At 35.4% G+C, this 20,397-nt stretch overlaps 9 non-coding genes across 9 annotated transcripts; all 9 read right to left on the bottom strand.

Moving 5' to 3' along the window:
• Positions 1–648: 648 nt before the first annotated feature.
• Positions 649–720, bottom strand: TRNAP-AGG (transfer RNA proline (anticodon AGG)). The gene has a single exon. It is a non-coding gene; the product is annotated as a tRNA-Pro (tRNA).
• A 1,028-nt stretch (positions 721–1,748) lies between these two features.
• TRNAP-AGG (transfer RNA proline (anticodon AGG)) lies at positions 1,749–1,820 on the bottom strand. The gene has a single exon. It is a non-coding gene; the product is annotated as a tRNA-Pro (tRNA).
• A 1,027-nt stretch (positions 1,821–2,847) lies between these two features.
• Positions 2,848–2,919, bottom strand: TRNAP-AGG (transfer RNA proline (anticodon AGG)). Its single transcript has one exon. It is a non-coding gene; the product is annotated as a tRNA-Pro (tRNA).
• A 2,124-nt stretch (positions 2,920–5,043) lies between these two features.
• Positions 5,044–5,115, bottom strand: TRNAP-AGG (transfer RNA proline (anticodon AGG)). The gene has a single exon. It is a non-coding gene; the product is annotated as a tRNA-Pro (tRNA).
• A 1,022-nt stretch (positions 5,116–6,137) lies between these two features.
• Positions 6,138–6,209, bottom strand: TRNAP-AGG (transfer RNA proline (anticodon AGG)). The gene has a single exon. It is a non-coding gene; the product is annotated as a tRNA-Pro (tRNA).
• A 2,128-nt stretch (positions 6,210–8,337) lies between these two features.
• On the bottom strand, positions 8,338–8,409 carry TRNAP-AGG (transfer RNA proline (anticodon AGG)). The gene has a single exon. It is a non-coding gene; the product is annotated as a tRNA-Pro (tRNA).
• A 3,220-nt stretch (positions 8,410–11,629) lies between these two features.
• Positions 11,630–11,701, bottom strand: TRNAP-AGG (transfer RNA proline (anticodon AGG)). The gene has a single exon. It is a non-coding gene; the product is annotated as a tRNA-Pro (tRNA).
• A 3,220-nt stretch (positions 11,702–14,921) lies between these two features.
• TRNAP-AGG (transfer RNA proline (anticodon AGG)) lies at positions 14,922–14,993 on the bottom strand. Its single transcript has one exon. It is a non-coding gene; the product is annotated as a tRNA-Pro (tRNA).
• A 1,099-nt stretch (positions 14,994–16,092) lies between these two features.
• Positions 16,093–16,164, bottom strand: TRNAP-AGG (transfer RNA proline (anticodon AGG)). The gene has a single exon. It is a non-coding gene; the product is annotated as a tRNA-Pro (tRNA).
• Between the last annotated feature and the right edge of the window lie 4,233 nt (positions 16,165–20,397).

The following is a 20,397-nucleotide window of genomic DNA, read 5'->3' as shown; positions in this document are numbered from 1 at the left end:
CATGTTGAAAATAAAGTAAAGATGTGCAGAGGAGAAATTAATTATAAATAGTCTTGTGCAAAATAATGTTTGGGGAGGTTGGCCTGGTTCCATAACTTGAATCCACAGTCGAACGTAACGACTGCCTTGAATTTACCTTTACAGTTTTATTCATCGATACATTCAGGCGAGTACTGGAAGGAATTTGATTCAAACCTACCCTCTCCATCACATATTTGCACAAGTCTAAGTATGAATAAAAATAGAATTCCGTATGTCAAAACATGTATTTTTTCCCCTTTGTTTGTTGTTAACAAAGATTTTGCAGTCTTAAGAAAGACTTTGCAGTCTTAAAAGCGTCATCGGAGCAGTTAGGACTTGCATTAATGACTTACGATAAACCATTGATTTTAAATGGTTGATAATGAAAACGACACATTTTTTATGATTTCTCTCATACATTTCTAAGTAAAAGCTAAACGAGTATTAATATAAGATGTTAGCTTTGAAAGGTGATATCAGAAGCACCAGGAAATATATATATTGATGGTGGCATGCCAACATCTTCTCTTTGGAGCACTTGAAGGGTTTTGCTATAAGTGATTTTTGCTGACTATATTAAACACAGTTCGAAGCTACGTGTTTCAAAAGAAAAAACACCAAATGCTTGGGCTCGTCCGGGATTTGAACCCGGGACCTCTCGCACCCTAAGCGAGAATCATACCCCTAGACCAACGAGCCATTACATTAGTTGGGTTTTAGGAAAAAAATTGCCAGACTAACGCGCCAGACAGCGTTTGTGTTCTCAAAATAGAAACAAAGTTTTCGTTTTGAAGTGAGGATTTTAAAATTCCTCAATAGGATCTGTTTTTCCAATATCATTTTCATTGTATGGGTGAATTAACAGTTGAGGTTTATGTACGATGGTGATAAATCATATTGACTGTTGTCAAAGTTGAGTCTGCTTCTGGTCAAATTGCTGGGGAAGACTTAAAATGTCCATTCATTTCTTAATTGTTTATGAGGGCTTTGTTGGTTTAGGAGAAATTTGTGGTTCTAATATATGTTGGAAAAGCACATGAAGGATTTAACTTTCTTTCTCATATTCTGCATGCTATCACCATGTTGAAAATAAAGTAAAGATGTGCAGAGGAGAAATTAATTATAAATAGTCTTGTGCAAAATAATGTTTGGGGAGGTTGGCCTGGTTCCATAACTTGAATCCACAGTCGAACGTAACGACTGCCTTGAATTTACCTTTACAGTTTTATTCATCGATACATTCAGGCGTGTACTGGAAGGAATTTGATTCAAACCTACCCTCTCCATCACATATTTGCACAAGTCTAAGTATGAATAAAAATAGAATTCCGTATGTCAAAACATGTATTTTTTCCCCTTTGTTTGTTGTTAACAAAGATTTTGCAGTCTTAAGAAAGACTTTGCAGTCTTAAAAGCGTCATCGGAGCAGTTAGGACTTGCATTAATGACTTACGATAAACCATTGATTTTAAATGGTTGATAATGAAAACGACACATTTTTTATGATTTCTCTCATACATTTCTAAGTAAAAGCTAAACGAGTATTAATATAAGATGTTAGCTTTGAAAGGTGATATCAGAAGCACCAGGAAATATATATATTGATGGTGGCATGCCAACATCTTCTCTTTGGAGCACTTGAAGGGTTTTGCTATAAGTGATTTTTGCTGACTATATTAAACACAGTTCGAAGCTACGTGTTTCAAAAGAAAAAACACCAAATGCTTGGGCTCGTCCGGGATTTGAACCCGGGACCTCTCGCACCCTAAGCGAGAATCATACCCCTAGACCAACGAGCCATTACATTAGTTGGGTTTTAGGAAAAAAATTGCCAGACTAACGCGCCAGACAGCGTTTGTGTTCTCAAAATAGAAACAAAGTTTTCGTTTTGAAGTGAGGATTTTAAAATTCCTCAATAGGATCTGTTTTTCCAATATCATTTTCATTGTATGGGTGAATTAACAGTTGAGGTTTATGTACAATGGTGATAAATCATATTGACTGTTGTCAAAGTTGAGTCTGCTTCTGGTCAAATTGCTGGGGAAACTTAAAATGTCCATTCATTTCTTAATTGTTTATGAGGGCTTTGTTGGTTTAGGAGAAATTTGTGGTTCTAATATATGTTGGAAAAGCACATGAAGGATTTAACTTTCTTTCTCATATTCTGCATGCTATCACCATGTTGAAAATAAAGTAAAGATGTGCAGAGGAGAAATTAATTATAAAAAGTCTTCTGCAAAATAATGTTTGGGGAGGTTGGCCTGGTTCCATAACTTGAATCCACAGTCGAACGTAACGACTGCCTTGAATTTACCTTTACAGTTTTATTCATCGATACATTCAGGCGTGTACTGGAAGGAATTTGATTCAAACCTACCCTCTCCATCACATATTTGCACAAGTCTAAGTATGAATAAAAATAGAATTCCGTATGTCAAAACATGTATTTTTTCCCCTTTGTTTGTTGTTAACAAAGATTTTGCAGTCTTAAGAAAGACTTTGCAGTCTTAAAAGCGTCATCTGAGCAGTTAGGACTTGCATTAATGACTTACGATAAACCATTGATTTTAAATGGTTGATAATGAAAACGACACATTTTTTATGATTTCTCTCATACATTTCTAAGTAAAAGCTAAACGAGTATTAATATAAGATGTTAGCTTTGAAAGGTGATATCAGAAGCACCAGGAAATATATATATTGATGGTGGCATGCCAACATCTTCTCTTTGGAGCACTTGAAGGGTTTTGCTATAAGTGATTTTTGCTGACTATATTAAACACAGTTCGAAGCTACGTGTTTCAAAAGAAAAAACACCAAATGCTTGGGCTCGTCCGGGATTTGAACCCGGGACCTCTCGCACCCTAAGCGAGAATCATACCCCTAGACCAACGAGCCATTACATTAGTTGGGTTTTAGGAAAAAAATTGCCAGACTAACGCGCCAGACAGCGTTTGTGTTCTCAAAATAGAAACAAAGTTTTCGTTTTGAAGTGAGGATTTTAAAATTCCTCAATAGGATCTGTTTTTCCAATATCATTTTCATTGTATGGGTGAATTAACAGTTGAGGTTTATGTACGATGGTGATAAATCATATTGACTGTTGTCAAAGTTGAGTCTGCTTCTGGTCAAATTGCTGGGGAAGACTTAAAATGTCCATTCATTTCTTAATTGTTTATGAGGGCTTTGTTGGTTTAGGAGAAATTTGTGGTTCTAATATATGTTGGAAAAGCACATGAAGGATTTAACTTTCTTTCTCATATTCTGCATGCTATCACCATGTTGAAAATAAAGTAAAGATGTGCAGAGGAGAAATTAATTATAAATAGTCTTGTGCAAAATAATGTTTGGGGAGGTTGGCCTGGTTCCATAACTTGAATCCACAGTCGAACGTAACGACTGCCTTGAATTTACCTTTACAGTTTTATTCATCGATACATTCAGGCGTGTACTGGAAGGAATTTGATTCAAACCTACCCTCTCCATCACATATTTGCACAAGTCTAAGTATGAATAAAAATAGAATTCCGTATGTCAAAACATATATTTTTTTCCCCTTTGTTTGTTGTTAACAAAGATTTTGCAGTCTTAAGAAAGACTTTGCAGTCTTAAAAGCGTCATCTGAGCAGTTAGGACTTGCATTAATGACTTACGATAAACCATTGATTTTAAATGGTTGATAATGAAAACGACACATTTTTTATGATTTCTCTCATACATTTCTAAGTAAAAGCTAAACGAGTATTAATATAAGATGTTAGCTTTGAAAGGTGATATCAGAAGCACCAGGAAATATATATATTGTTGGTGGCATGCCAACATCTTCTCTTTGGAGCACTTGAAGGGTTTTGCTATAAGTGATTTTTGCTGACTATATTAAACACAGTTCGAAGCTACGTGTTTCAAAAGAAAAAACACCAAATGCTTGGGCTCGTCCGGGATTTGAACCCGGGACCTCTCGGACCCTAAGCGAGAATCATACCCCTAGACCAACGAGCCATTACATTAGTTGGGTTTTAGGAAAAAAATTGCCAGACTAACGCGCCAGACAGCGTTTGTGTTCTCAAAATAGAAACAAAGTTTTCGTTTTGAAGTGAGGATTTTAAAATTCCTCAATAGGATCTGTTTTTCCAATATAATTTTCATTGTATGGGTGAATTAACAGTTGAGGTTTATGTACGATGGTGATAAATCATATTGACTGTTGTCAAAGTTGAGTCTGCTTCTGGTCAAATTGCTGGGGAAGACTTAAAATGTCCATTCATTTCTTAATTGTTTATGAGGGCTTTGTTGGTTTAGGAGAAATTTGTGGTTCTAATATATGTTGGAAAAGCACATGAAGGATTTAACTTTCTTTCTCATATTCTGCATGCTATCACCATGTTGAAAATAAAGTAAAGATGTGCAGAGGAGAAATTAATTATAAATAGTCTTGTGCAAAATAATGTTTGGGGAGGTTGGCCTGGTTCCATAACTTGAATCCACAGTCGAACGTAACGACTGCCTTGAATTTACCTTTACAGTTTTATTCATCGATACATTCAGGCGTGTACTGGAAGGAATTTGATTCAAACCTACCCTCTCCATCACATATTTGCACAAGTCTAAGTATGAATAAAAATAGAATTCCGTATGTCAAAACATATATTTTTTCCCCTTTGTTTGTTGTTAACAAAGATTTTGCAGTCTTAAGAAAGACTTTGCAGTCTTAAAAGCGTCATCTGAGCAGTTAGGACTTGCATTAATGACTTACGATAAACCATTGATTTTAAATGGTTGATAATGAAAACGACACATTTTTTATGATTTCTCTCATACATTTCTAAGTAAAAGCTAAACGAGTATTAATATAAGATGTTAGCTTTGAAAGGTGATATCAGAAGCACCAGGAAATATATATATTGATGGTGGCATGCCAACATCTTCTCTTTGGAGCACTTGAAGGGTTTTGCTATAAGTGATTTTTGCTGACTATATTAAACACAGTTCGAAGTGTTTCAAAAGAAAAAACACCAAATGCTTGGGCTCGTCCAGGATTTGAACCTGGGACCTCTCGCACCCTAAGCGAGAATCATACCCCTAGACCAACGAGCCATTACATTAGTTGGGTTTTAGGAAAAAAATTGCCAGACTAACGCGCCAGACAGCGTTTGTGTTCTCAAAATAGAAACAAAGTTTTCGTTTTGAAGTGAGGATTTTAAAATTCCTCAATAGGATCTGTTTTTCCAATATCATTTTCATTGTATGGGTGAATTAACAGTTGAGGTTTATGTACAATGGTGATAAATCATATTGACTGTTGTCAAAGTTGAGTCTGCTTCTGGTCAAATTGCTGGGGAAACTTAAAATGTCCATTCATTTCTTAATTGTTTATGAGGGCTTTGTTGGTTTAGGAGAAATTTGTGGTTCTAATATATGTTGGAAAAGCACATGAAGGATTTAACTATCTTTCTCATATTCTGCATGCTATCACCATGTTGAAAATAAAGTAAAGTTGTGCAGAGGAGAAATTAATTATAAATAGTCTTGTGCAAAATAATGTTTGGGGAGGTTGGCCTGGTTCCATAACTTGAATCCACAGTCGAACGTAACGACTGCCTTGAATTTACCTTTACAGTTTTATTCATCGATACATTCAGGCGTGTACTGGAAGGAATTTGATTCAAACCTACCCTCTCCATCACATATTTGCACAAGTCTAAGTATGAATAAAAATAGAATTCCGTATGTCAAAACATATATTTTTTCCCCTTTGTTTGTTGTTAACAAAGATTTTGCAGTCTTAAGAAAGACTTTGCAGTCTTAAAAGCGTCATCTGAGCAGTTAGGACTTGCATTAATGACTTACGATAAACCATTGATTTTAAATGGTTGATAATGAAAACGACACATTTTTTATGATTTCTCTCATACATTTCTAAGTAAAAGCTAAACGAGTATTAATACAAGATGTTAGCTTTGAAAGGTGATATCAGAAGCACCAGGAAATATATATATTGATGGTGGCATGCCAACATCTTCTCTTTGGAGCACTTGAAGGGTTTTGCTATAAGTGATTTTTGCTGACTATATTAAACACAGTTCGAAGTGTTTCAAAAGAAAAAACACCAAATGCTTGGGCTCGTCCAGGATTTGAACCTGGGACCTCTCGCACCCTAAGCGAGAATCATACCCCTAGACCAACGAGCCATTACATTAGTTGGGTTTTAGGAAAAAAATTGCCAGACTAACGCGCCAGACAGCGTTTGTGTTCTCAAAATAGAAACAAAGTTTTCGTTTTGAAGTGAGGATTTTAAAATTCCTCAATAGGATCTGTTTTTCCAATATCATTTTCATTGTATGGGTGAATTAACAGTTGAGGTTTATGTACAATGGTGATAAATCATATTGACTGTTGTCAAAGTTGAGTCTGCTTCTGGTCAAATTGCTGGGGAAACTTAAAATGTCCATTCATTTCTTAATTGTTTATGAGGGCTTTGTTGGTTTAGGAGAAATTTGTGGTTCTAATATATGTTGGAAAAGCACATGAAGGATTTAACTATCTTTCTCATATTCTGCATGCTATCACCATGTTGAAAATAAAGTAAAGTTGTGCAGAGGAGAAATTAATTATAAATAGTCTTGTGCAAAATAATGTTTGGGGAGGTTGGCCTGGTTCCATAACTTGAATCCACAGTCGAACGTAACGACTGCCTTGAATTTACCTTTACAGTTTTATTCATCGATACATTCAGGCGTGTACTGGAAGGAATTTGATTCAAACCTACCCTCTCCATCACATATTTGCACAAGTCTAAGTATGAATAAAAATAGAATTCCGTATGTCAAAACATATATTTTTTCCCCTTTGTTTGTTGTTAACAAAGATTTTGCAGTCTTAAGAAAGACTTTGCAGTCTTAAAAGCGTCATCTGAGCAGTTAGGACTTGCATTAATGACTTACGATAAACCATTGATTTTAAATGGTTGATAATGAAAACGACACATTTTTTATGATTTCTCTCATACATTTCTAAGTAAAAGCTAAACGAGTATTAATACAAGATGTTAGCTTTGAAAGGTGATATCAGAAGCACCAGGAAATATATATATTGATGGTGGCATGCCAACATCTTCTCTTTGGAGCACTTGAAGGGTTTTGCTATAAGTGATTTTTGCTGACTATATTAAACACAGTTCGAAGCTACGTGTTTCAAAAGAAAAAACACCAAATGCTTGGGCTCGTCCAGGATTTGAACCCGGGACCTCTCGCACCCTAAGCGAGAATCATACCCCTAGACCAACGAGCCATTACATTAGTTGGGTTTTAGGTAAAAAATTGCCAGACTAACGCGCCAGACAGCGTTTGTGTTCTCAAAATAGAAACAAAGTTTTCGTTTTGAAGTGAGGATTTTAAAATTCCTCAATAGGATCTGTTTTTCCAATATCATTTTCATTGTATGGGTGAATTAACAGTTGAGGTTTATGTACGATGGTGATAAATCATATTGACTGTTGTCAAAGTTGAGTCTGCTTCTGGTCAAATTGCTGGGGAAGACTTAAAATGTCCATTCATTTCTTAATTGTTTATGAGGGCTTTGTTGGTTTAGGAGAAATTTGTGGTTCTAATATATGTTGGAAAAGCACATGAAGGATTTAACTTTCTTTCTCATATTCTGCATGCTATCACCATGTTGAAAATAAAGTAAAGATGTGCAGAGGAGAAATTAATTATAAATAGTCTTGTGCAAAATAATGTTTGGGGAGGTTGGCCTGGTTCCATAACTTGAATCCACAGCCGAACGTAACGACTGCCTTAAATTTACCTTCACAGTTTTATTCATCGATACATTCAGGCGTGTACTGGAAGGAATTTGATTCAAACCTATCCTCTCCAACACATATTTGCACATGTCTAAGTATGAATAAAAATAGAATTCCGTATGTCAAAACATATATTTTTTTCCCCTTTGTTTGTTGTTAACAAAGATTTTGCAGTCTTAAGAAAGACTTTGCAGTCTTAAAAGCGTCATCGGAGCAGTTAGGACTTGCATTAATGACTTACGATGAACCATTGATTTTAAATGGTTGATAATGAAAACGACACATTTTTTATGATTTCTCTCATACATTTCTAAGTAAAAGCTAAACGAGTATTAATATAAGATGTTAGCTTTGAAAGGTGATATCAGAAGCACCAGGAAATATATATATTGATGGTGGCATGCCAACATCTTCTCTTTGGAGCACTTGAAGGGTTTTGCTATAAGTGATTTTTGCTGACTATATTAAACACAGTTCGAAGCTACGTGTTTCAAAAGAAAAAACACCAAATGCTTGGGCTCGTCCGGGATTTGAACCCGGGACCTCTCGCACCCTAAGCGAGAATCATACCCCTAGACCAACGAGCCATTACATTAGTTGGGTTTTAGGAAAAAAATTGCCAGACTAACGCGCCAGACAGCGTTTGTGTTCTCAAAATAGAAACAAAGTTTTCGTTTTGAAGTGAGGATTTTAAAATTCCTCAATAGGATCTGTTTTTCCAATATCATTTTCATTGTATGGGTGAATTAACAGTTGAGGTTTATGTACAATGGTGATAAATCATATTGACTGTTGTCAAAGTTGAGTCTGCTTCTGGTCAAATTGCTGGGGAAACTTAAAATGTCCATTCATTTCTTAATTGTTTATGAGGGCTTTGTTGGTTTAGGAGAAATTTGTGGTTCTAATATATGTTGGAAAAGCACATGAAGGATTTAACTTTCTTTCTCATATTCTGCATGCTATCACCATGTTGAAAATAAAGTAAAGATGTGCAGAGGAGAAATTAATTATAAATAGTCTTGTGCAAAATAATGTTTGGGGAGGTTGGCCTGGTTCCATAACTTGAATCCACAGTCGAACGTAACGACTGCCTTGAATTTACCTTTACAGTTTTATTCATCGATACATTCAGGCGTGTACTGGAAGGAATTTGATTCAAACCTACCCTCTCCATCACATATTTGCACAAGTCTAAGTATGAATAAAAATAGAATTCCGTATGTCAAAACATATATTTTTTTCCCCTTTGTTTGTTGTTAACAAAGATTTTGCAGTCTTAAGAAAGACTTTGCAGTCTTAAAAGCGTCATCGGAGCAGTTAGGACTTGCATTAATGACTTACGATGAACCATTGATTTTAAATGGTTGATAATGAAAACGACACATTTTTTATGATTTCTCTCATACATTTCTAAGTAAAAGCTAAACGAGTATTAATATAAGATGTTAGCTTTGAAAGGTGATATCAGAAGCACCAGGAAATATATATATTGATGGTGGCATGCCAACATCTTCTCTTTGGAGCACTTGAAGGGTTTTGCTATAAGTGATTTTTGCTGACTATATTAAACACAGTTCGAAGTGTTTCAAAAGAAAAAACACCAAATGCTTGGGCTCGTCCAGGATTTGAACCCGGGACCTCTCGCACCCTAAGCGAGAATCATACCCCTAGACCAACGAGCCATTACATTAGTTGGGTTTTAGGAAAAAAATTGCCAGACTAACGCGCCAGACAGCGTTTGTGTTCTCAAAATAGAAACAAAGTTTTCGTTTTGAAGTGAGGATTTTAAAATTCCTCAATAGGATCTGTTTTTCCAATATCATTTTCATTGTATGGGTGAATTAACAGTTGAGGTTTATGTACGATGGTGATAAATCATATTGACTGTTGTCAAAGTTGAGTCTGCTTCTGGTCAAATTGCTGGGGAAGACTTAAAATGTCCATTCATTTCTTAATTGTTTATGAGGGCTTTGTTGGTTTAGGAGAAATTTGTGGTTCTAATATATGTTGGAAAAGCACATGAAGGATTTAACTTTCTTTCTCATATTCTGCATGCTATCACCATGTTGAAAATAAAGTAAAGTTGTGCAGAGGAGAAATTAATTATAAATAGTCTTGTGCAAAATAATGTTTGGGGAGGTTGGCCTGGTTCCATAACTTGAATCCACAGTCGAACGTAACGACTGCCTTGAATTTACCTTTACAGTTTTATTCATCGATACATTCAGGCGTGTACTGGAAGGAATTTGATTCAAACCTACCCTCTCCATCACATATTTGCACAAGTCTAAGTATGAATAAAAATAGAATTCCGTATGTCAAAACATATATTTTTTTCCCCTTTGTTTGTTGTTAACAAAGATTTTGCAGTCTTAAGAAAGACTTTGCAGTCTTAAAAGCGTCATCTGAGCAGTTAGGACTTGCATTAATGACTTACGATAAACCATTGATTTTAAATGGTTGATAATGAAAACGACACATTTTTTATGATTTCTCTCATACATTTCTAAGTAAAAGCTATACGAGTATTAATATAAGATGTTAGCTTTGAAAGGTGATATCAGAAGCACCAGGAAATATATATATTGATGGTGGCATGCCAACATCTTCTCTTTGGAGCACTTGAAGGGTTTTGCTATAAGTGATTTTTGCTGACTATATTAAACACAGTTCGAAGCTACGTGTTTCAAAAGAAAAAACACCAAATGCTTGGGCTCGTCCAGGATTTGAACCCGGGACCTCTCGCACCCTAAGCGAGAATCATACCCCTAGACCAACGAGCCATTACATTAGTTGGGTTTTAGGAAAAAAATTGCCAGACTAACGCGCCAGACAGCGTTTGTGTTCTCAAAATAGAAACAAAGTTTTCGTTTTGAAGTGAGGATTTTAAAATTCCTCAATAGGATCTGTTTTTCCAATATCATTTTCATTGTATGGGTGAATTAACAGTTGAGGTTTATGTACGATGGTGATAAATCATATTGACTGTTGTCAAAGTTGAGTCTGCTTCTGGTCAAATTGCTGGGGAAGACTTAAAATGTCCATTCATTTCTTAATTGTTTATGAGGGCTTTGTTGGTTTAGGAGAAATTTGTGGTTCTAATATATGTTGGAAAAGCACATGAAGGATTTAACTTTCTTTCTCATATTCTGCATGCTATCACCATGTTGAAAATAAAGTAAAGATGTGCAGAGGAGAAATTAATTATAAATAGTCTTGTGCAAAATAATGTTTGGGGAGGTTGACCTGGTTCCATAACTTGAATCCACAGTCGAACGTAATGACTGCCTTGAATTTACCTTTACAGTTTTATTCATCGATACATTCAGGCGTGTACTTGAAGGAATTTGATTCAAACCTACCCTCTCCATCACATATTTGCACGAGTCTAAGTATGAATAAAAATAGAATTCCGTATGTCAAAACATGTATTTTTTCCCGTTTGTTGTTAACAAAGATTTTGCAGTCTTAAGAAAGACTTTGCAGTCTTAAAAGCGTCATCTGAGCAGTTAGGACTTGCATTAATGACTTACGATAAATCATTGATTTTAAATGGTTGATAATGAAAACGACACATTTTTTATGATTTCTCTCATACATTTCTAAGTAAAAGCTAAACGAGTATTAATATAAGATGTTAGCTTTGAAAGGTGATATCAGAAGCACCAGGAAATATATATATTGATGGTGGCATGCCAACATCTTCTCTTTGGAGCACTTGAAGGGTTTTGCTATAAGTGATTTTTGCTGACTATATTAAACACAGTTCGAAGCTACGTGTTTCAAAAGAAAAAACACCAAATGCTTGGGCTCGTCCGGGATTTGAACCCGGGACCTCTCGCACCCTAAGCGAGAATCATACCCCTAGACCAACGAGCCATTACATTAGTTGGGTTTTAGGAAAAAAATTGCCAGACTAACGCGCCAGACAGCGTTTGTGTTCTCAAAATAGAAACAAAGTTTTCGTTTTGAAGTGAGGATTTAAAAATTCCTCAATAGGATCTGTTTTTCCAATATCATTTTCATTGTATGGGTGAATTAACAGTTGAGGTTTATGTACAATGGTGATAAATCATATTGACTGTTGTCAAAGTTGAGTCTGCTTCTGGTCAAATTGCTGGGGAAACTTAAAATGTCCATTCATTTCTTAATTGTTTATGAGGGCTTTGTTGGTTTAGGAGAAATTTGTGGTTCTAATATATGCTGGAAAAGCACATGAAGGATTTAACTTTCTTTCTCATATTCTGCATGCTATCACCATGTTGAAAATAAAGTAAAGATGTGCAGAGGAGAAATTAATTATAAATAGTCTTGTGCAAAATAATGTTTGGGGAGGTTGGCCTGGTTCCATAACTTGAATCCACAGTCGAACGTAACGACTGCCTTGAATTTACCTTTACAGTTTTATTCATCGATACATTCAGGCGTGTACTGGAAGGAATTTGATTCAAACCTACCCTCTCCATCACATATTTGCACAAGTCTAAGTATGAATAAAAATAGAATTCCGTATGTCAAAACATATATTTTTTTCCCCTTTGTTTGTTGTTAACAAAGATTTTGCAGTCTTAAGAAAGACTTTGCAGTCTTAAAAGCGTCATCGGAGCAGTTAGGACTTGCATTAATGACTTACGATGAACCATTGATTTTAAATGGTTGATAATGAAAACGACACATTTTTTATGATTTCTCTCATACATTTCTAAGTAAAAGCTAAACGAGTATTAATATAAGATGTTAGCTTTGAAAGGTGATATCAGAAGCACCAGGAAATATATATATTGATGGTGGCATGCCAACATCTTCTCTTTGGAGCACTTGAAGGGTTTTGCTATAAGTGATTTTTGCTGACTATATTAAACACAGTTCGAAGTGTTTCAAAAGAAAAAACACCAAATGCTTGGGCTCGTCCAGGATTTGAACCCGGGACCTCTCGCACCCTAAGCGAGAATCATACCCCTAGACCAACGAGCCATTACATTAGTTGGGTTTTAGGAAAAAAATTGCCAGACTAACGCGCCAGACAGCGTTTGTGTTCTCAAAATAGAAACAAAGTTTTCGTTTTGAAGTGAGGATTTTAAAATTCCTCAATAGGATCTGTTTTTCCAATATCATTTTCATTGTATGGGTGAATTAACAGTTGAGGTTTATGTACGATGGTGATAAATCATATTGACTGTTGTCAAAGTTGAGTCTGCTTCTGGTCAAATTGCTGGGGAAGACTTAAAATGTCCATTCATTTCTTAATTGTTTATGAGGGCTTTGTTGGTTTAGGAGAAATTTGTGGTTCTAATATATGTTGGAAAAGCACATGAAGGATTTAACTTTCTTTCTCATATTCTGCATGCTATCACCATGTTGAAAATAAAGTAAAGTTGTGCAGAGGAGAAATTAATTATAAATAGTCTTGTGCAAAATAATGTTTGGGGAGGTTGGCCTGGTTCCATAACTTGAATCCACAGTCGAACGTAACGACTGCCTTGAATTTACCTTTACAGTTTTATTCATCGATACATTCAGGCGTGTACTGGAAGGAATTTGATTCAAACCTACCCTCTCCATCACATATTTGCACAAGTCTAAGTATGAATAAAAATAGAATTCCGTATGTCAAAACATATATTTTTTTCCCCTTTGTTTGTTGTTAACAAAGATTTTGCAGTCTTAAGAAAGACTTTGCAGTCTTAAAAGCGTCATCTGAGCAGTTAGGACTTGCATTAATGACTTACGATAAACCATTGATTTTAAATGGTTGATAATGAAAACGACACATTTTTTATGATTTCTCTCATACATTTCTAAGTAAAAGCTATACGAGTATTAATATAAGATGTTAGCTTTGAAAGGTGATATCAGAAGCACCAGGAAATATATATATTGATGGTGGCATGCCAACATCTTCTCTTTGGAGCACTTGAAGGGTTTTGCTATAAGTGATTTTTGCTGACTATATTAAACACAGTTCGAAGCTACGTGTTTCAAAAGAAAAAACACCAAATGCTTGGGCTCGTCCAGGATTTGAACCCGGGACCTCTCGCACCCTAAGCGAGAATCATACCCCTAGACCAACGAGCCATTACATTAGTTGGGTTTTAGGAAAAAAATTGCCAGACTAACGCGCCAGACAGCGTTTGTGTTCTCAAAATAGAAACAAAGTTTTCGTTTTGAAGTGAGGATTTTAAAATTCCTCAATAGGATCTGTTTTTCCAATATCATTTTCATTGTATGGGTGAATTAACAGTTGAGGTTTATGTACGATGGTGATAAATCATATTGACTGTTGTCAAAGTTGAGTCTGCTTCTGGTCAAATTGCTGGGGAAGACTTAAAATGTCCATTCATTTCTTAATTGTTTATGAGGGCTTTGTTGGTTTAGGAGAAATTTGTGGTTCTAATATATGTTGGAAAAGCACATGAAGGATTTAACTTTCTTTCTCATATTCTGCATGCTATCACCATGTTGAAAATAAAGTAAAGATGTGCAGAGGAGAAATTAATTATAAATAGTCTTGTGCAAAATAATGTTTGGGGAGGTTGACCTGGTTCCATAACTTGAATCCACAGTCGAACGTAATGACTGCCTTGAATTTACCTTTACAGTTTTATTCATCGATACATTCAGGCGTGTACTTGAAGGAATTTGATTCAAACCTACCCTCTCCATCACATATTTGCACGAGTCTAAGTATGAATAAAAATAGAATTCCGTATGTCAAAACATGTATTTTTTCCCGTTTGTTGTTAACAAAGATTTTGCAGTCTTAAGAAAGACTTTGCAGTCTTAAAAGCGTCATCTGAGCAGTTAGGACTTGCATTAATGACTTACGATAAATCATTGATTTTAAATGGTTGATAATGAAAACGACACATTTTTTATGATTTCTCTCATACATTTCTAAGTAAAAGCTAAACGAGTATTAATATAAGATGTTAGCTTTGAAAGGTGATATCAGAAGCACCAGGAAATATATATATTGATGGTGGCATGCCAACATCTTCTCTTTGGAGCACTTGAAGGGTTTTGCTATAAGTGATTTTTGCTGACTATATTAAACACAGTTCGAAGCTACGTGTTTCAAAAGAAAAAACACCAAATGCTTGGGCTCGTCCGGGATTTGAACCCGGGACCTCTCGCACCCTAAGCGAGAATCATACCCCTAGACCAACGAGCCATTACATTAGTTGGGTTTTAGGAAAAAAATTGCCAGACTAACGCGCCAGACAGCGTTTGTGTTCTCAAAATAGAAACAAAGTTTTCGTTTTGAAGTGAGGATTTAAAAATTCCTCAATAGGATCTGTTTTTCCAATATCATTTTCATTGTATGGGTGAATTAACAGTTGAGGTTTATGTACAATGGTGATAAATCATATTGACTGTTGTCAAAGTTGAGTCTGCTTCTGGTCAAATTGCTGGGGAAACTTAAAATGTCCATTCATTTCTTAATTGTTTATGAGGGCTTTGTTGGTTTAGGAGAAATTTGTGGTTCTAATATATGCTGGAAAAGCACATGAAGGATTTAACTTTCTTTCTCATATTCTGCATGCTATCACCATGTTGAAAATAAAGTAAAGATGTGCAGAGGAGAAATTAATTATAAATAGTCTTGTGCAAAATAATGTTTGGGGAGGTTTACCTGGTTCCATAACTTGAATCCACAGTCGAACGTAACGACTGCCTTGAATTTACCTTTACAGTTTTATTCATCGATACATTCAGGCGTGTACTTGAAGGAATTTGATTCAAACCTACCCTCTCCATCACATATTTGCACGAGTCTAAGTATGAATAAAAATAGAATTCCGTATGTCAAAACATGTATTTTTTCCCGTTTGTTGTTAACAAAGATTTTGCAGTCTTAAGAAAGACTTTGCAGTCTTAACCCCTTAAGGACCAAACTTCTGGAATAAAAGGGGATCATGACGTGTCAGACATGTCATGTGTCCTTAAGGGGTTAAAAGCGTCATCTGAGCAGTTAGGACTTGCATTAATGACTTACGATAAATCATTGATTTTAAATGGTTGATAATGAAAACGACACATTTTTTATGATTTCTCTCATACATTTCTAAGTAAAAGCTAAACGAGTATTAATATAAGATGTTAGCTTTGAAAGGTGATATCAGAAGCACCAGGAAATATATATATTGATGGTGGCATGCCAACATCTTCTCTTTGGAGCACTTGAAGGGTTTTGCTATAAGTGATTTTTGCTGACTATATTAAACACAGTTCGAAGCTACGTGTTTCAAAAGAAAAAACACCAAATGCTTGGGCTCGTCCGGGATTTGAACCCGGGACCTCTCGCACCCTAAGCGAGAATCATACCCCTAGACCAACGAGCCATTACATTAGTTGGGTTTTAGGAAAAAAATTGCCAGACTAACGCGCCAGACAGCGTTTGTGTTCTCAAAATAGAAACAAAGTTTTCGTTTTGAAGTGAGGATTTTAAAATTCCTCAATAGGATCTGTTTTTCCAATATCATTTTCATTGTATGGGTGAATTAACAGTTGAGGTTTATGTACGATGGTGATAAATCATATTGACTGTTGTCAAAGTTGAGTCTGCTTCTGGTCAAATTGCTGGGGAAGACTTAAAATGTCCATTCATTTCTTAATTGTTTATGAGGGCTTTGTTGGTTTAGGAGAAATTTGTGGTTCTAATATATGTTGGAAAAGCACATGAAGGATTTAACTTTCTTTCTCATATTCTGCATGCTATCACCATGTTGAAAATAAAGTAAAGATGTGCAGAGGAGAAATTAATTATAAATAGTCTTGTGCAAAATAATGTTTGGGGAGGTTGGCCTGGTTCCATAACTTGAATCCACAGTCGAACGTAACGACTGCCTTGAATTTACCTTTACAGTTTTATTCATCGATACATTCAGGCGTGTACTGGAAGGAATTTGATTCAAACCTACCCTCTCCATCACATATTTGCACAAGTCTAAGTATGAATAAAAATAGAATTCCGTATGTCAAAACATATATTTTTTTCCCCTTTGTTTGTTGTTAACAAAGATTTTGCAGTCTTAAGAAAGACTTTGCAGTCTTAAAAGCGTCATCTGAGCAGTTAGGACTTGCATTAATGACTTACGATAAACCATTGATTTTAAATGGTTGATAATGAAAACGACACATTTTTTATGATTTCTCTCATACATTTCTAAGTAAAAGCTAAACGAGTATTAATATAAGATGTTAGCTTTGAAAGGTGATATCAGAAGCACCAGGAAATATATATATTGATGGTGGCATGCCAACATCTTCTCTTTGGAGCACTTGAAGGGTTTTGCTATAAGTGATTTTTGCTGACTATATTAAACACAGTTCGAAGCTACGTGTTTCAAAAGAAAAAACACCAAATGCTTGGGCTCGTCCAGGATTTGAACCCGGGACCTCTCGCACCCTAAGCGAGAATCATACCCCTAGACCAACGAGCCATTACATTAGTTGGGTTTTAGGAAAAAAATTGCCAGACTAACGCGCCAGACAGCGTTTGTGTTCTCAAAATAGAAACAAAGTTTTCGTTTTGAAGTGAGGATTTTAAAATTCCTCAATAGGATCTGTTTTTCCAATATCATTTTCATTGTATGGGTGAATTAACAGTTGAGGTTTATGTACGATGGTGATAAATCATATTGACAGTTGTCAAAGTTGAGTGTGCTTCTGGTCAAATTGCTGGGGAAGACTTAAAATGTCCATTCATTTCTTAATTGTTTATGAGGGCTTTGTTGGTTTAGGAGAAATTTGTGGTTCTAATATATGTTGGAAAAGCACATGAAGGATTTAACTTTCTTTCTCATATTCTGCATGCTATCACCATGTTGAAAATAAAGTAAAGATGTGCAGAGGAGAAATTAATTATAAATAGTCTTGTGCAAAATAATGTTTGGGGAGGTTGGCCTGGTTCCATAACTTGAATCCACAGTCGAACGTAACGACTGCCTTGAATTTACCTTTACAGTTTTATTCATCGATACATTCAGGCGTGTACTGGAAGGAATTTGATTCAAACCTACCCTCTCCATCACATATTTGCACAAGTCTAAGTATGAATAAAAATAGAATTCCGTATGTCAAAACATATATTTTTTTCCCCTTTGTTTGTTGTTAACAAAGATTTTGCAGTCTTAAGAAAGACTTTGCAGTCTTAAAAGCGTCATCTGAGCAGTTAGGACTTGCATTAATGACTTACGATAAACCATTGATTTTAAATGGTTGATAATGAAAACGACACATTTTTTATGATTTCTCTCATACATTTCTAAGTAAAAGCTAAACGAGTATTAATATAAGATGTTAGCTTTGAAAGGTGATATCAGAAGCACCAGGAAATATATATATTGATGGTGGCATGCCAACATCTTCTCTTTGGAGCACTTGAAGGGTTTTGCTATAAGTGATTTTTGCTGACTATATTAAACACAGTTCGAAGCTACGTGTTTCAAAAGAAAAAACACCAAATGCTTGGGCTCGTCCAGGATTTGAACCCGGGACCTCTCGCACCCTAAGCGAGAATCATACCCCTAGACCAACGAGCCATTACATTAGTTGGGTTTTAGGAAAAAAATTGCCAGACTAACGCGCCAGACAGCGTTTGTGTTCTCAAAATAGAAACAAAGTTTTCGTTTTGAAGTGAGGATTTTAAAATTCCTCAATAGGATCTGTTTTTCCAATATCATTTTCATTGTATGGGTGAATTAACAGTTGAGGTTTATGTACGATGGTGATAAATCATATTGACTGTTGTCAAAGTTGAGTCTGCTTCTGGTCAAATTGCTGGGGAAGACTTAAAATGTCCATTCATTTCTTAATTGTTTATGAGGGCTTTGTTGGTTTAGGAGAAATTTGTGGTTCTAATATATGTTGGAAAAGCACATGAAGGATTTAACTTTCTTTCTCATATTCTGCATGCTATCACCATGTTGAAAATAAAGTAAAGTTGTGCAGAGGAGAAATTAATTATAAATAGTCTTGTGCAAAATAATGTTTGGGGAGGTTGGCCTGGTTCCATAACTTGAATCCACAGTCGAACGTAACGACTGCCTTGAATTTACCTTTACAGTTTTATTCATCGATACATTCAGGCGTGTACTGGAAGGAATTTGATTCAAACCTACCCTCTCCATCACATATTTGCACAAGTCTAAGTATGAATAAAAATAGAATTCCGTATGTCAAAACATATATTTTTTTCCCCTTTGTTTGTTGTTAACAAAGATTTTGCAGTCTTAAGAAAGACTTTGCAGTCTTAAAAGCGTCATCTGAGCAGTTAGGACTTGCATTAATGACTTACGATAAACCATTGATTTTAAATGGTTGATAATGAAAACGACACATTTTTTATGATTTCTCTCATACATTTCTAAGTAAAAGCTATACGAGTATTAATATAAGATGTTAGCTTTGAAAGGTGATATCAGAAGCACCAGGAAATATATATATTGATGGTGGCATGCCAACATCTTCTCTTTGGAGCACTTGAAGGGTTTTGCTATAAGTGATTTTTGCTGACTATATTAAACACAGTTCGAAGCTACGTGTTTCAAAAGAAAAAACACCAAATGCTTGGGCTCGTCCAGGATTTGAACCCGGGACCTCTCGCACCCTAAGCGAGAATCATACCCCTAGACCAACGAGCCATTACATTAGTTGGGTTTTAGGAAAAAAATTGCCAGACTAACGCGCCAGACAGCGTTTGTGTTCTCAAAATAGAAACAAAGTTTTCGTTTTGAAGTGAGGATTTTAAAATTCCTCAATAGGATCTGTTTTTCCAATATCATTTTCATTGTATGGGTGAATTAACAGTTGAGGTTTATGTACGATGGTGATAAATCATATTGACTGTTGTCAAAGTTGAGTCTGCTTCTGGTCAAATTGCTGGGGAAGACTTAAAATGTCCATTCATTTCTTAATTGTTTATGAGGGCTTTGTTGGTTTAGGAGAAATTTGTGGTTCTAATATATGTTGGAAAAGCACATGAAGGATTTAACTTTCTTTCTCATATTCTGCATGCTATCACCATGTTGAAAATAAAGTAAAGATGTGCAGAGGAGAAATTAATTATAAATAGTCTTGTGCAAAATAATGTTTGGGGAGGTTGACCTGGTTCCATAACTTGAATCCACAGTCGAACGTAATGACTGCCTTGAATTTACCTTTACAGTTTTATTCATCGATACATTCAGGCGTGTACTTGAAGGAATTTGATTCAAACCTACCCTCTCCATCACATATTTGCACGAGTCTAAGTATGAATAAAAATAGAATTCCGTATGTCAAAACATGTATTTTTTCCCGTTTGTTGTTAACAAAGATTTTGCAGTCTTAAGAAAGACTTTGCAGTCTTAACCCCTTAAGGACCAAACTTCTGGAATAAAAGGGGATCATGACGTGTCAGACATGTCATGTGTCCTTAAGGGGTTAAAAGCGTCATCTGAGCAGTTAGGACTTGCATTAATGACTTACGATAAATCATTGATTTTAAATGGTTGATAATGAAAACGACACATTTTTTATGATTTCTCTCATACATTTCTAAGTAAAAGCTAAACGAGTATTAATATAAGATG

The sequence above is a fragment of the Pelobates fuscus genome, chromosome 6, assembly GCF_036172605.1.
Source record: "Pelobates fuscus isolate aPelFus1 chromosome 6, aPelFus1.pri, whole genome shotgun sequence".
Lineage (NCBI taxonomy): Eukaryota > Metazoa > Chordata > Amphibia > Anura > Pelobatidae > Pelobates > Pelobates fuscus.
The sequence above is the reverse complement of the archived record's forward strand: the minus strand, read 5'-3'. Positions and strand labels throughout refer to the sequence as shown.